Genomic DNA, 15,431 nt, shown 5'->3' with positions numbered 1-15,431 from the left:
TTTACATTGCTGTTGCAATCCCCAAATCAGCTATGTGCTTTTGAGACACACCAACTTGCACACCCGTATACACTACCCTCATAAGGAGACAAATTTAAGCTTTTTTATTATTATTATTAATTAATAACATGCTTCTGTCCATAGACACACACAGGATGGATGCAGAGCAACACAACACAGCGTGAGCAGTGCGCCCAGTGAAATGCACCGAGTAGCAGCTGTATCCCAGCTCTGCCAAGCTCCCTTACCTGCACCACCTGCACGCACAGCCGGGCTTGGGTGTGCGCAGTCCCACAGCTCCCACGGGACAGGCAGGACTGTGTTTGCCACAGGCAATACAGAACGAAAGGTATGGGGCACGTCCACTGCAGATTTTCTCCACACCCAGTGCCAGTGAAGACTCACCCAGCGTGAAGTGACACTGGGGCAGCTCTAAATGACGTGGGGGTGCGCAGCTTTTGGCTGGTCTCCAAACATGCATCTGCAAAAGCACCAAGGTGACTGCACCACAGGAGCAGAGCAGCCGAAAACCTGTTTCATGGGGAACACTTGAGCACCACTGGCACTCCAGAATCAAAGCCTACGCCCTGTCTTACCCTGCAGATCCACAAAGAATCCAGTACATGAGCAGCGATCACGCTTACTTTGCTCTTTCAACAAAGAGGAAACCCAGGGAACACCCTCACGTCAAATTATAGAGATGCTGTTCCTGAAAGGCTGAGCAACAGGGCTGGGAGGAGACCAATAAACACATTTTCCACATACACTCTAAGGCTTCTGCAGGTGTTCCAGGCTCTAATTAGGTCTTTTTTTTTGGCTCCAAGCTCCTCGTTATGTACAAAAGATAAAGCTCATGCTGCTCCAGCACGCTGCTGACAAAGAATCTTTTCACATCCTACAGTAACAAGTGGAGAACTGGTTTGCAACTTCACTATCAAACAGCTCACCGCAGAAGTAAAAAAGGAAAGGACTTCAGATATCGACCGTGTTTACTTAAACTGTAGTTAGAAAGCCCACACTTCCAGTGATCTCTCTATCTTGGGTGCCTTAGAAGTTTTTAGGAGCTGGTTAATAAAACACCGGGAATTTCTGTGATCGGGAAATAACCAACAGAAATGGGCCAAACATCTTTCTGGACTTTTACACAGCGGGCACTGCCAACCCTTTAAAGTTAGTTTAGGTTAAGGAAGGGAAATTATCAGCCCTGAATGAATGGCTGAGATCCAAGTAATGGAGGAGCCCAACCTTGGGTTTTCAGTTGTTTATGAAGCCGGAGCAGAGGATGAGGAGGCTCTGAGCAAAGCCCTTGTGGGGATGGAGGAGCAGCTCTCAAGCCCAGGCACCAGAGCCGGGACTGCTGGGCGGTGGCACCCACAGCACGCCAAGCACTAGGCACAGGTCAGAGCCACAGCGAGAGCGGAACGAGGCTCTGCAAGGCCCCATGGACTTCACCAGCATTTAATTAGGTTTGGTAATTTGCTTCCATGTGCTGAAGGACCTAAAGCTAGGGGAGGAGAGGAAGCCTAAATGCTACCATACACAGCGATATCACCCTGCGCATGTGGAATGAAACAAGGAAATACATTATTTGGTGACTTTACCAGAGGCACAGATTTGGGGTCACTGGAGGAGTCAGCTGCAGAAAACAGACTTCCTAATTCCCTTTCTTCCCTCTCAGCTATCAGAGAAAGCTGCCTTCAGACGTACGGAAGAAGCACTTCACTATGCAAAAGAAATGCGATTATTTCCCACATATTTTCTAAGCCATTTGAGCCAGATTGCAACATGCCAAGTGAGTAATGGGAATTCAGCAGCTCAAGTCAAACAGTGAGCATCCTGGCACGTGGGGATGCCTCTGCCCCAAAGCCTGCAGGCCACCAGATCGACACAGAGCCCCCCAGAGAGCACGAAGCACAAGCAACACATGCAACCTTCCACAGTTTACTGGTGTCATGATGCTTTCACCTCCCCGCAGTTAAACAATGGCCTCTATGAGAGGTACAGCAAGCACTCGACTTTCCTGCTAGCTAAGGCAAAGAACCTTTTTATTCTCAATCTCCATCTGCCATCTCAGTCTGGCCTACAGGTCTCACCAAATTCAAGAGCTTGTCAACCAATTTTGTTTCCCCACACACACTCTACCCCCAGCTCCATTTCCTTCCTTTAATCTGATATAAAATTGTGCTTGCAAAGCACTAAGATTAAACTTCTAATGCCTCACACATGCTGATGGGAATGCACGAAAAAATGTACAGTGCAGCATTTTCAGCACTTTCCCTTTAGCACCTCTTCTTTGTATAGTAGAAATAAATAAACCCAGAAGCTAGATTCAAAGAGCTGTTTCCCCTATTCTCTATCCATTTATAAAAGCATTCTTTGCATCAGCACACATGAGCAGATTCTTCCCAAAACTGCCAGTGCAATTGTCAAAATTAGGATTTTCACAGCAAACTGACACCCCCAGAGACCAACAGAATGATCCAGTTCTGGTGTTAAAGAAAATTTAAAAAAAGATCGTCGCCTTCAGAAAAACATCTAAGTCACTGTGATTATAAAAATGTAAATTTTGTAATTATCACTGCAATTACTAAGTTATCTATGTCTATATTGACTAGGAATCATTTTAATTTTGAAATTTAAAGCCATCTCCTTTTTATAGGATAAATCATCCTCTAAATGATGCTATTCTTCAGCAGAAATACTGTTAAATTAAGATGAGAAAAAAATGGATTAAACACTCATACCATCTCCTTTGAAATTACAGGACAAAGCCTGATAAGCAGGTTCACACATAGCTGGTGTTTGCTCCAAGTCATAAATACGCCAAGTAATTGGCTGAGTGTCCAGGGGCGGGCCAGGAGGAGGAATAACGAGTCATAATAATGAGCTGCTAAAGCCACCCCTTTCCTCAGATGCAAGGATCAGGGCAGGCATCAAAACTTTCAAACATTTTCCCCAAACCCCCCGCAGCCACACCCGGTAGCTACCGCATGCCCCAAGCATGCAGCACCAGGTTGGGATCCACATGAACCTCAAATATTCAAATATTTGAAAAAACTTTCAAATACAGCCTGCGTCCTAAAGAGGAAAAGTCATCTCCAGAGCACGGTGCCAAACAGTGGAAAGGCCTTACCTTTTAGCTGAGGCTAACAAGGAAACAAAATGATTCACTTCCTAAACATCAGGAAACCCAAGCGGCTGGTAAATGAGAGAAACATCTACATACCTGCTGGACATGACGACTGCCGCACCAGAACAGCTCTGCAAAAGGGAAAAAATATCCTGCCTTGTGCAATAATCGCTCCGTCTTGAGAAACCGTATTCCAGTAAGGGCGGCGAGTAACTGCTCTGCTATAATCCTCAGGACAGAGATGCTTCCTTCCCAAATTCAGTGACCCGGGAGAAAACAAAGGGCAAAAAGACAGTAGGAATTTCCCAATACTTTTGTCCGCAGCTGATGTTCTCCAGAGGGTTTTGTGGGTCCATAAATCCCATGATCCTAAAAATCCTTGGAAGCTACGGAAAGGACCATGCTGCTGGGCTCTTTCAGATGTTATTCCAGAGTGGTGGAAAGCGTGGGGCTGGAACCTTTGGAGAGAGGAAAGGGAACAGTTATTACACAACAGCAGCCGTGGGGCCGCAGAAAGCACAGGCTTTTCCTATGGTGGACCACCTGCCTTCCTAATTTCAAAGAAAAAATGTCCACTCACAGCTGGTAGCAGCACACTGTTAGGGTCTAGGCCAAGGTGGAGGGAACATCCCAACGTCAGGATCAGCTGGATCCTAACTCTGACATCTCAGCTCTCAAGTAAAATAACCGTATTTGCACCTCCTACCAGCTACAGCACACTGCCTGCCTCCACATCCAAATAAAATACAAACCTCTCGGCAAAGTGTCTCAAAATACCAAGGAATTAGTCCTAAAGATTCTAGTCATTTGATTGTATAAAACCCTTGGAATTCTTTTCTTTTGTTGTTTTCCTTTTAAAATATGATATTACTAATTGTGCTGGGAATAAGGTTGCTGGGATTTTTGTTTGTTATTGTGAGATAGGAAAACTGTCACACAAACACAGCCAAAATTGCCAGGCCCGGAAATAATGCCTAGCCAGCAGTAAAAAGAAACTCAAATAACTCTCTGCCCAACATTGCTTTCTAGTTCATTTGTAATAAAAACAGCAGAGAGAAGCTCAGAGCCAAAAGATTTTTTTTTTTGCTTTGTTTCAGCTCTAGCAGCACAGGAAAGGTGATATCATTGTGTAACACAACCAAGCAAATGAGTAATGAAAGTGCAAGCAAATAGATTAAATAGCACAGGGTTAAAAAAAAAGGTGTGATAATAATTTGTTTTGCTAATTGTGTCAAAAAAGTCCTCTCTCTCCTCAAACAGCTGAAACGTCACCAGATACAAAAAATAAGAAATAGTGAAGTGAATAATTAAATGAACAAAAGACATCATTTTTCCCTCTTTAAAGCGTTGAAGAAACCCATGCTTATTTTAAATAAAATTCCACTCACTTTGATCATATTTTCATCACCTTGAATATGACACCTGCCTTTAATCAATACTTCGTCTTACTAGGGAATACAAAAAAAAATGCCTTCTTTGCAGGAAAGATGCAGTCTTAACACAACCCAAGCTAACTTGAGTTGCAATTGCCACCAGTAGGACTGATAATGCCATAACTCACCGAATTCTGGTGTCTTCCCAACATATTTAGGTTGCAAACTACAAGACTCAACACACGTTGCCCACTTCTCCCAGGAGATGAGCCTAACAGTTCTCACTGCCAAATGAACAAAATCATCACTTTCCCATTTTCTTCCTTTTACTTCTCTACCTCCTACAAAGGCAGATGGGTAGCAGCAGGACCCGAGGCTATGGAGGAGCAATGGGCAGGTGGCTGCGTGCTCTGTGCTTTTACAAAAAAGTCCATCCCGTTCTAGTTAGGCTGTGAGGGTTGGGACAACTGATAAACCAATGACACAGTTGATTAATGCTCATTTTAAGCATCTGTCTTCATGGGATGGCAGATAGCACTAGAGGGAATGGCCTCAAATTGTTCCAGGGAAGGTTCAGGTTGGAAATGAGGAGACATTTCTTCTCAGAAAGAGCAGTCAGGCATTGGGACGGGTTACCCAGGGAGGTGGTGGAGTCACCGTCCCTGGGGGTGTTCAAGGAAAGGTTGGACGTGGTGCTTAGGGACATGGTTTATTGGGTGACAGTGGTGGTAGGGGGATGGTTGGACCAGATGACCTTGGAGGTCTTTTCCAACCTTAATGATTCCACGGTGTGCTCACCACCTTCCACTCCAGGCTGTGAGGACAAGACATGGGATGTCCCAGCCTGGGATGCAGATGGAAGTCAAACACTCCTGTGGCCAGAGAAAAACCTGGAAAGGCAACTTTCCAATTCATTCCACTTGCCCTTAAAATCCACCGGGTCATTATGGCTATCAGCACTCTGCCTGCTCTGAAGACCCTACCTCCACCTCCAGCTCTCTGCACTCCAGGCTTTCAGCAGCCTTTTGCTGCTCTCTCAAGTCAGGGAGCCTTGCAGTTTGCTTCCAAGCATTGCCTAACACCAGCAGGTCTAGACCTAAATAACTGACTGAAGGTCATGCAGTCGGCTGGTAGCAAAGCCCTGCAGTACGTCTACATACTGCAAGTCACGGTCCAGCACTTGAGAAACACATTCATCCTTCTCATCCGCTGATGAAGAATAACTCCACTTTTCACAGACAAGGGCACAGTTCAATCACCCACACGGAGGAACATGACGCGCTGAGCGCGCGTTCGGCTCCAAACAAGTAAGGCTTCGGCCGCAAAACAGACAGCAGTGCTCGGAGCCCACGGCTCCTTCTCAAGGACAGCAAGGAGGAGTCACATGAGTTGAAGGAAAACAGCAGCAAGCAAAGCACTACGAAGAGTGCCCAAGGAGAGCCCCTGATGATTAATAGCCCAATGAAAAACAAGTTAGAAAGACTCGTTGCTAATTAAGAAATGCAGGGGAAAAGAGAAAGGAATAAGGAGTTCCACCTGTTAAATATTTACCATTAGGGTCCCAAGTGCAATGGCTCGTTTCGAAAAACAAAGGGTGTTTTTTGTTTTAAGGAAAGGGCTGTTTTCCACTTCAGCATGCTCAGTACAAACCAGCCACGCGAGTTAAGTGCAGAGAGGGACCTGTTAAGCCTCACTATCTGATGTAGTAGTAATTGCAGTGGTAACTTTATTATGGACATAAAAACAAGCAGGGGTGTTTGTCTCCACTTCTCCCATCCACCAGGCAACTCAGCCAACATGCGCCAAGCTCACCCCTCCAAAACACAGCATCAACATCCCCAAATGGTTTTACTACATTCCCGTGCAGAAACACATGTCCACCTCCAGAGTCTCCTCCTCAAAGTCAACATTACCCAGCAGAGAAAAAGGGGAAAAGAAGGAAAACAAAACTTCTATATTTTTCTAGATATTCTCCATCCCGTTTTAAGCAAATGGTTGCAGGAATTACAATTGCAGGAAATACAATTGCTGGAAGTCAGCAACGCTTGGGATGAGACAGCAAGAGCTGTCACCACAGGACACAGTTCCATCCCCTCTCTTTCCTCCCTTTGCCCCTGCCCTTGCTGAGGTCAGCTCATGCCCTGGCTGGCTCCTTCAAGGAGCAGACACAATTCACCACTGTGTGCAGCCCAGCCACCAAGGGGGAATGGTTTCTTCCCAATTTAGTAAGCTGAAGAAGGCTCAGCACCAGAGCAGCTAGAAAGAAGAGGGCAGGATCGAGTCCAGGCTGTCCCTTGCAACAGCATCCAGCTGGTGAATCAGTTCAGGTCATCCCTGAAAAGTCTCCTCAGCTGTTACCACCCTGCTCTCAAACTCAGAGTCCGAAAAGAACTACAGACTGAACCTGGCAGAGCATTCAGTTACAATATCAGGGGTTTCCAGGTCAACAGGGCTTGTGTTTTTCATCAGCGAGGAGGCATGCAGTCTGAACTTGTTTACTTCATGGAGTCATGGAAGGACACCAGTAACAGTGTGCTTGTCTACCCCTCATATTTGTGTCCTTATAACAGGGCAACCAACACAACCCTTAAACCAAAACACTTCAAATATTCTGTTGTGCTTCTCCCTACCACCAACAAAATTGTAAAGGCTACTTTTCCCACCTCACTTAGTAATGTCAAGTTCTTGGAGTAACCTGACTCATTTTGATGGCTTCACAAGCTTGGCCAAGAGCCACCTCCAGGAGATCTCTAGAGAGAGGGCTTTTGCTCCTTGGTCAGAAAATGCGGCCATGGCTGGGCTGTGATTCATGAGGGGAGGGCACTTTGCTGATGCTCCAGCAGCCTGCTCCCAGGGGAAGGCACATGCACACCCAACTAGCAGTGCCAGGCAGGAGGAGATGGCTTCACTCTGCTTATTAGTCCCAAAAGTCATTAATCTTGCCTCTGTGCATCACATTGAAATACCCTCGTACGGACTGCAAAAGCCACTGTTTATATTATATAGAATCATATAATCATTAAGGTTGGAAAAGACCTTCAAGATCATCTGATCCAACCATCATCCTACTACCAACACCACCCACTAGTGTCACAGGAAAACAAGGTAAAGGCCACAACCGTTTATCATGTCCCACCCTACCATTTTTCATTCAAATTGACTTTTTAAGTCAATTCCTTTCTGTGAACACCAACCAAAAGAGGCTCGAAGGTGAAAGACAAGCACATCCCGGATCACCCGGCAAGACTGGGATCCCCATCCAACACTCTGCCCAGTGACAAATCATTCGATAAAACAAAACAGTAAAACACTTCCAAGAACTACTGTTTCTTGTAATAGTTCCATGTGGAAGTGCACTTTTTAAAACATACACTTAAATGTTCCATTTCAGGTATTATTACACAAATCCTTCCCTTTCACACCCATTCAGGACTCTTCACCCCCCACTCAGTACGGATCTGCCAACCAACCTGAACCAACACCCAAGAAGAGACCGAGGACACTGGTTTTAGAGCCCAAGTTTCCACACAAAATGCATGTCAGTATTATATGATTTTAAAAAGATTCCAGATGATTATCATGAGCACGGACATTATTTAAAAACACTGCTGAGTAGCACTGTTCTTCTAAGCCTGAAGGGTTTTTAACACAAAAAGCACAATTTTATGTAAATGCCCCATAATCTAACATTCTAAGTATCTAATGTCATCTTGATCATTTTTAGGGTAAGATTTAATAAGCTTCTGCTCCATCTGCACCAGCTGACATAGCTGAATCAAGAGAAAAATGTTAGTGTTCCCTAATGGGGACTGGGAGGAGATATTCCCCTAATAAAAGGAAGACCATTGCATAGGAAAGACCAAAGGAAGAAATTGTAAGGGAAATATTAATTAGCCTTTTTTGCAATATTCAAGACAAGAATGTTTCCCCAACCTAGTAGATGACAGCAGCAAGAAAAATCATTTTATTCCATGTTATGAAAATCACCTCTAATAAGAAAAATAGCATTCCACATTTCCTCCTCTCTGCAAAAGGTGTTTTGCAATACATTAGAGTGTCATTCTCAAGAGATACTGAACTGCTTGACCCAGAAAAAAATAAAAGACCATTGAAAAATACAAAATCTATCAAAAATGACCATTTCAGGCTGAGTTCTGTCTGAGATGCAATCAGGCTCCCTGGGTAGTAAGAACCTGACTACTCAGTGATGCACCAAAAGCACAGGGCAGCCAATGAACAAACTAACTCATTAAAAAACTTTTTTTTTTTTTCCCCCCTTTGTTTCAGAATAGCTGTGCAAGAGCCCAGCACAAACCACCCCTCTCCTGCACTTACAGCTGTAGCTGGGTGTGGATGATGAGAGGGGAGCTGCAATCCACTTGCCCTCCCTCTAGCTGCCCACTCCCATTACACAGAAGCAAGGACGTCTCAGTTCCCAAATGCTGCTGGTGTAGGATATATGTGAGGGGAAAATCAGTCTCGTACACCTGATGCACAAGAATACAAAGCAAGGGACAGCAATTTGTTTCTTCTGCTCTCTCAGGACTGTGGATTCTGGCTTTAAAGCTCTTTTATAGAAATGCTGATCCCCAGGCTGAGCTTGCACAGATAAGGTGTGCCTCTTCAAGTGGAAGAGGAAATGGATATTTTTTTTTGCTTGTTTGCTTTAAATAGTCTCTGATCTAAATCAATAATCTCTACCCATCAACTACTAAATGAAAAGTCAAGATCTGTGCATCTACATGAACAGCAACTGGGAGGAGGAAGGGCCTTCCTCTGCCAGCTTGGTTGAGTGAAGCACAGCAGCTCCAGGGGAACATCTCCCAGCACTCCCCTACATACTACTGGCCATGTTGTAAGAGCAATCGCAGACTTTTCAGCTTTTTCTTCAGCAGAAGAGGGGAAGGACCAAGGTCCAAGTCCTGCAGGAGGAGCAGAGCACAGCCACACCAGTCCCAGCTACACCTCATCTCCTGTGTTTTATGGGGGCCTCGAGAGCTACAGGAGGGCACGGCACCTGTTGCAGGTTGTGCAGCGCTATGGAATGAAGGCAGTGGAAAAGGACGTGTGAGGGTGTCGCACTGCTTGTTGTCAGTACATTGCACAACTCAAGCCATCACACTGTTTTAGAAGTGAGCAAACGCTTGTCTTAACACCTCTCTGAAAACCCACCAAGGAAAGCAGAGCCTGCTGCAGCTGAGCAAGGACAAGGAGTGCAATACTTTGCAGGATGTCAGTCCTTATCCTCATTGTAATGCTTCGTATCTACCTTTTCTTTTGCTCTTCAGACTCATTTTGGTCCTGCACACACATCTTAGGACAACTACATCTGATGACTGGGTCTGTATCTCAATCCAGCTCAAACTAGTGACTGACATGGGTGGACTTATCGCAGGCTTGCACTAGTCTGAAGTGCGATGAAGTGTCTGTAGGTTCATCCTATTGTGAACATCACAGACTCTTCACAGGGAGGCTGCTGTACACAGTTCAACAAGCAAAACATGCAACAGTGGCAAAAGCACTTCCACGTTAGCACCACTGGGGCTTACGTTTCTGCTTTCTTTGGCCCACTCTTCCTTTTGGGACATTTTTCCAAACTTAGTGGGGCAAAAGCAGTGTGTTCCTCAATGCAAACCACACCTCCAGAAGTCTTTGCCAGTACAGCTCTGTGAGCAACATCCTTCTGACAGGAAAACCCTGGGCTGGCGGAGGTGCCAGGAGCCACAAATATTGTTGTTGATTTGGCTTACGGAGCGGGACTTCAGCTGTGTCTTACAGGAGGGGTCTCCCATGGCTTTACACTGAGATAAAGAAGTTATGCGATGGGTGTAAAATGACTGAATTTGGTTTTGCCTTGGTAACCTCACAACAACTGAGCCAGGAGATGCTCGACAGCAGATACAGATCGTTGCTACCTGGCCATCAACATACGGGGATCATACAGCAGTGCTCCTCCTCCCCACTAAAAGGAATTGGAAGGGTTCGTGTTTGTAAAGATTTTACAGTGTTACCAGCACTTTCTTCTATTTCTACCATTAAATGTATCCAGAAAGAGAAGAATGTCCACTTATAACAGTTTAAGCTACCGAAACACATTATCTACCTACACATCTGAAGCAGCAGCCCCATTGGGACAAGGCTGCCTAGGGCAATAGCCCGAGCTAAGTGTCACATCACCCCTTACAGAGAAGAAAGGGGCTGGGAATTCATTATTCTGAAAAGGCCTGGGTGACTCTCCAGCTCTGCGCATGTTACAAGCCAGCGGGAGGCAATCACTAGCCGTGACAAAGACCCAAATCACAGATCGGGCATGATAAAGAGTTCAGCCGCACAGAAAAGCCCTTTTACGTGAACACGGCTGGAGGACAGCCCTCCCAAACAGCTGACTTCCCCACTTGCAAAAGAAACAAAAGGCACTTTCTGTATCTCGCGCAGATGCAATTACTTTGGAGTTTCACTTATGCCCAGCGGAGTGTGCAACAGCTATAATAAAGGCGCAAGGACCGGGCGGTGATCACGGTCCCCATCTGACGGAGAAAATAAGCTACAGATAACCCTGAGCGGGAGCCTAATTAGCACACAGCCTCAGCCTTTTTGGCTTTTGAATTCCGTAATTCTTTTAACTCCTTACGACAGAATAGACATTTGGTATTTACCCGTCCGCTGGCACTCGCCCAGGTTTCCATCCCTGCCCCTCTGTTCACACCCAGGCGGGCACCACTTCGCCTCCCGCGCTGCCGGCGGGCTCCAACAAGAGCCTCTTTCTTTCCTTGGGTCCCTTACGCAGAGGCACGTGGCAATAAGGAAACCATCAGCTCTCCTGCCAGCCCGTGTCTAGCCCCAAAGGCCTGAAAGAGCTCTCACAGGTACGAGAGGGAGTTGCTGCTCCATCTCCAGGGCTGCTGGGCTGCATCTCGCGCAGCCTGGTGCGGGGGTCCCCCACCGGGCACTGCTGCGGGTACAAAAATTATCCTTCCGATCACTCTGTTTTGGTTCTTTACATTAGACCTATTCTTAAAGCCTTCAGGATTTGCTTTGTTAACATAAAGGCTCAAACCATGCTTTATAGTTGAACAAACGCTGAAATTCTCATTTGACTATATCTCTTCAGGAGCAAAGGAGTTGTGCTAAACTTATAAAAGTGGCTAACAGTGAGATTAATTAGATCCCACTTAAAAAAAAAAAAAAAAAAAAAAAACAGCGGACACCAACTCCTTATTTTCACCAAATGTAAAACCAACCAACACGAGGCATTTCCTTCACAGTTAACGTTGGCTTTCATCAACCCCCCATGACTGCAACCTCCTGAAATGCCTCCATTAACTTGGGTTTGCAATTCACACCATCAAATCCTCCACTGATACTGCTTTAAAAGCACACATGCAACCCCAGAAGGTACAGACGTGCCGGCTCCTGCAGCCACAATGGCAGGGCTGAGGGCACTGGTACAGCCCATGGGCACAGGTGGGACCAAGACTGAGCAGAAGACCCCAGTGCTGGCCAAGCCTGATTGCTGCAGAAGCCACACCAGACTGACACGTCTTCAGGTCCAGCAAATTGATTTGTTGGTCCACAAAGGCAAGAAGGGAACGTTTCCTACCATGCTGCTCCTTTCCATCACCCTCCAGGCACTACATCTGGCGATTCATGGGCCCTTCTCCGAACTGGTTCAGCTCACCAACCCGCAGGGAAACCAAACACTGCTCTTTACTGAGAGTGTTTGTAGTAGGTGTGCGAGTAAAGCAAAGAGAAGCAACGGGTTGAGGGCCAAGAAGGAAAAAGACATTATTAAATCACTGTAAATCACCCCTTCTACGGCCGGCGGATTTCAAGTATAGTATTAGGCTCCTTTTAAAGCTTAAATCTCAGCAGCTGCCTCCTCCTCCAAGACCTGGATGGGAGTTGAGCGATAGTTGCTTTCTCTGAGCATTGTCATGCTTGGCTTGAGGTCTGCACTGCAGCCTGGGCACTCACCCACACCCCCACGGAGCCCAGGAGAAGCCCCACATGCTGCGGGCTGGCACACGGCGCAGCGAAGGCAGCCGAGGTGAAGACTTCAAAACATCTCTGGGAACAGCAGTCCAGAGACGTTTTGGCAGATCAGGCCCCATTTTCCTGTTACTTTTTTTAAACTCCCATTTATTAAGGGCACATGTTCAATATTCCGTAAATAATAACAGAAAGTGTTTTCAGTCAAACCAAAGCCCATGGAATAATTTGACTCATTTCAGCAGCTGGTGGCAAAGCCAAATAAATGCCTACCCGCTGTTACGGGCAGCTCTAATGTGCAGTGCAGTGAAGTCAATGGGCACTAGCTCAGGACCCTCTTGAGGTGAAAGAAAATATTATTACTGGGAAAGATTTCATAACTGTAGGATTAAGCTTCATCCAAACATAGATGTGGCGTTGGTTTAACTAAATCCAGCATGGAAACGTTTTATTTATTGCAGCAGTACAGCTGCATTACAAAGTTCCAGCCCAGTGCTCATCCTTCTGCCAAGGAGAGTCCCTCTTCTGCTTGGAGGAAGAGATACAAAGATTCCTGTCAGGCACTGGTCTCCATCTCTACTTGCCCTTTCCCTTCCTATTTGTGAAAAGAGGTTTTGCTCAACGTCTCGTACATGCAAAGCCCCCCTTCTCCTGCTAAAATCACTCCCCGTCAAGGTTTTAATACTCTTGACCAAACCAAGTCCGCTCAGCCTGTTTCCACCACTCTTGCTTTCCTCCTGCTTCGCATCTGTCCTTGGTCAAGTTTACTGTAGCCACGCCAAGGGGAGAAAAAAACAAACACACAAAACCCAAAATTGCCTGCAAGCGTGTCTGACTTCTGTGCAACCCTCTCTGAGTTTGCTGAATTAATACAAAGCCTAACAATGGCAGGGAGATCCAGAGAACTGTCCTTGTCCCCTAAGCTGCCTCCCCTTGCTCCTGCACCATGCTCCAGCTCACCTGGAGGGATGCATGGCCTGCCTTGGGATTGAGATGCCTGAACATGCTCACCAAACCAACCCCATTTCCTGCAATTCAGATTTTTTTATTTTTTATTTTACTTTTTTTTACATTTTAAGACTGGTGATGTCCTGCACCTCTTCTCACACATTTATCCACCGCTAGTATTTTTATATCGTCGTGTCACGCAGTCCAGGCTTTTAAATGCTTAACGCTCAAGTTTTCTGAAGAGCTTGCATGCTGCTTCTGAAAGGAATTCCACCTGTTGGTGTTCAAGCTAGAATGGCCAGAAAAATAAATAAAACCTGGTAGGATTACTTTGCTACTACATTAGCATCTAAAGGCATCAGAGGAATTCCCAGCCACATACCTTTTGTTCCACGTGAATGCAGCCAGATCCTGTATTCGCCTAGAAGGACTGCCCCGTGAATCTCAGCATATTTTATGAGTCCAAAAGGTCTCTTTTCTTTTACAGATGGCAATGCCCTGCCAGGTGCAAGGTTCGCTCTGAACACGCCTCATGTGAAGCATTGCTGTCCACCTGCACCTTGCCGTGGCCCTGTTACTGGAAGCACTGCCCCTGCAGCCTTGCCAAGAAAGTGATTCAGGTGAGTGCTCCTTGATTTGCTCCCGCCAAAAAGGAATCAGTAGGGTCATAAAAAGCTGTTTAATGGCGATTTGAGCTCACTGGACCAGAGGGAAAACGCCTGAAGTCTATATAACTAGTGTGGCGCTGACCATCCACCGCTTCCACGGCTCCCCTGCCTCAGCCTCAGCCAAAATGTGCGTATGGGCTTCTAGCCTCAGGGTGAAGAAAGGCACACCAGCTTGTCTGCCCAAACACCTACGTGTCAAATCCCAACTGTGTCCTACCTACTGTGCAAGGACATTAACATCAAAAGCAGGTCCGTCTGTCACCCCTGATGAACGGCTGGCCAAGGGGTGGCTGTTAAAAGCTGCTGCCTTGGACCTCGGCTGCTCTCCCTCCTCCCCAGGACCTGTGTAAGAAGGTAAATCTGATGCTTAAGAAAGGCTGAATTCTTGTTGCTCGCCCTTGCCAGGACTGAGAGTCCTTTTTTAGGTTTCTCCACTAATTTCAGTGGAATCAGCACTTCTCTCTCATGGTCACAACCTGCTCTAGGGGTATGGCAGGCAAACAGATCTGTTTTCATGTAGATGGCCATCCTTTATCCCAGGAACGGAGAGAGATTACTGCAGGCAGATATAATCTTAAGTGAAGCTACAGCAGCTCCAATCCCTAGGTGCAATCCAGCCTGGACTGTTTGAAATTTCTTCCCTCTAAAAGCCACTTGCTCAAGAAACCTTTTTGCCAACCTCCTTCCTCCTTTGAACGCCCTCCTCTCAGGGACTACGCAGGAGCAAACGTTAGTGGTCTTTCTAGACAGGTTTCCCTGTTTACATAAGATAGCCAACGTAAAACTGATAAAGGGAGATATTTTTCCACACGGTACCTAATCGAACCATGGGATTTATTTGGTGAGAGGAGGTCCCAAGGTTAAAGAAAGAGAGAAGGAAAGAGGGGAGATTTTCATGCAGATCAGGAGTATCATAATTAAGTGGCATTGTAACAACGGAATTTCATCATTCAGGGTTCACAAAAAGTGAAAAATAAAAACAAAAGTGAATAGAGCAGAGTAAACATATTCAGCCTCGTCTGAAGGAGATGGCACCTCCTGCCTTCCCCTGACCCAGCTGGTGGGGCTCATTCGGCGGTGAGGATATCAACTCAGACACCTTTGCCACCCAACAAACCTCACACTCCCGCACACTTAGACACCACCTTGTGCTTCTCCAGTCCCCAAAAATCTGTCCTACGACCCCAGGGCAGCCCAAGCCCATGGGGAGGGGGGGAGCAGCCCGGGAGCTGCAGCGTGACGCTGCGAGGTTATAAAAAGCCGAGGACGCAGCCGGGAACACGGCAGTGCTGTGCTCGTATCACCTTTCACCTACATCCGCGG

At 46.3% G+C, this 15,431-nt stretch overlaps 1 long non-coding RNA gene across 12 annotated transcripts in view; it reads right to left on the bottom strand.

Annotated features, from left to right (window-relative positions):
* Positions 1-15,431, bottom strand: part of LOC136789798 (uncharacterized) — an 89,698-nt gene that overhangs the window by 41,835 nt on the left and 32,432 nt on the right. For all 12 annotated transcript variants that reach the window (XR_010828799.1, XR_010828794.1, XR_010828798.1 and 9 more), the window contains one exon: positions 3,227-3,588. This is a non-coding gene — a long non-coding RNA (uncharacterized lncRNA). The remainder of the gene's footprint in view (positions 1-3,226; positions 3,589-15,431) is intronic.

This window comes from Anser cygnoides, chromosome 2 (assembly GCF_040182565.1).
Source record: "Anser cygnoides isolate HZ-2024a breed goose chromosome 2, Taihu_goose_T2T_genome, whole genome shotgun sequence".
Taxonomy (NCBI): domain Eukaryota; kingdom Metazoa; phylum Chordata; class Aves; order Anseriformes; family Anatidae; genus Anser; species Anser cygnoides.
Note: the sequence above shows the minus strand (reverse complement) of the source record. Positions and strands in the feature narration are given on the sequence as shown.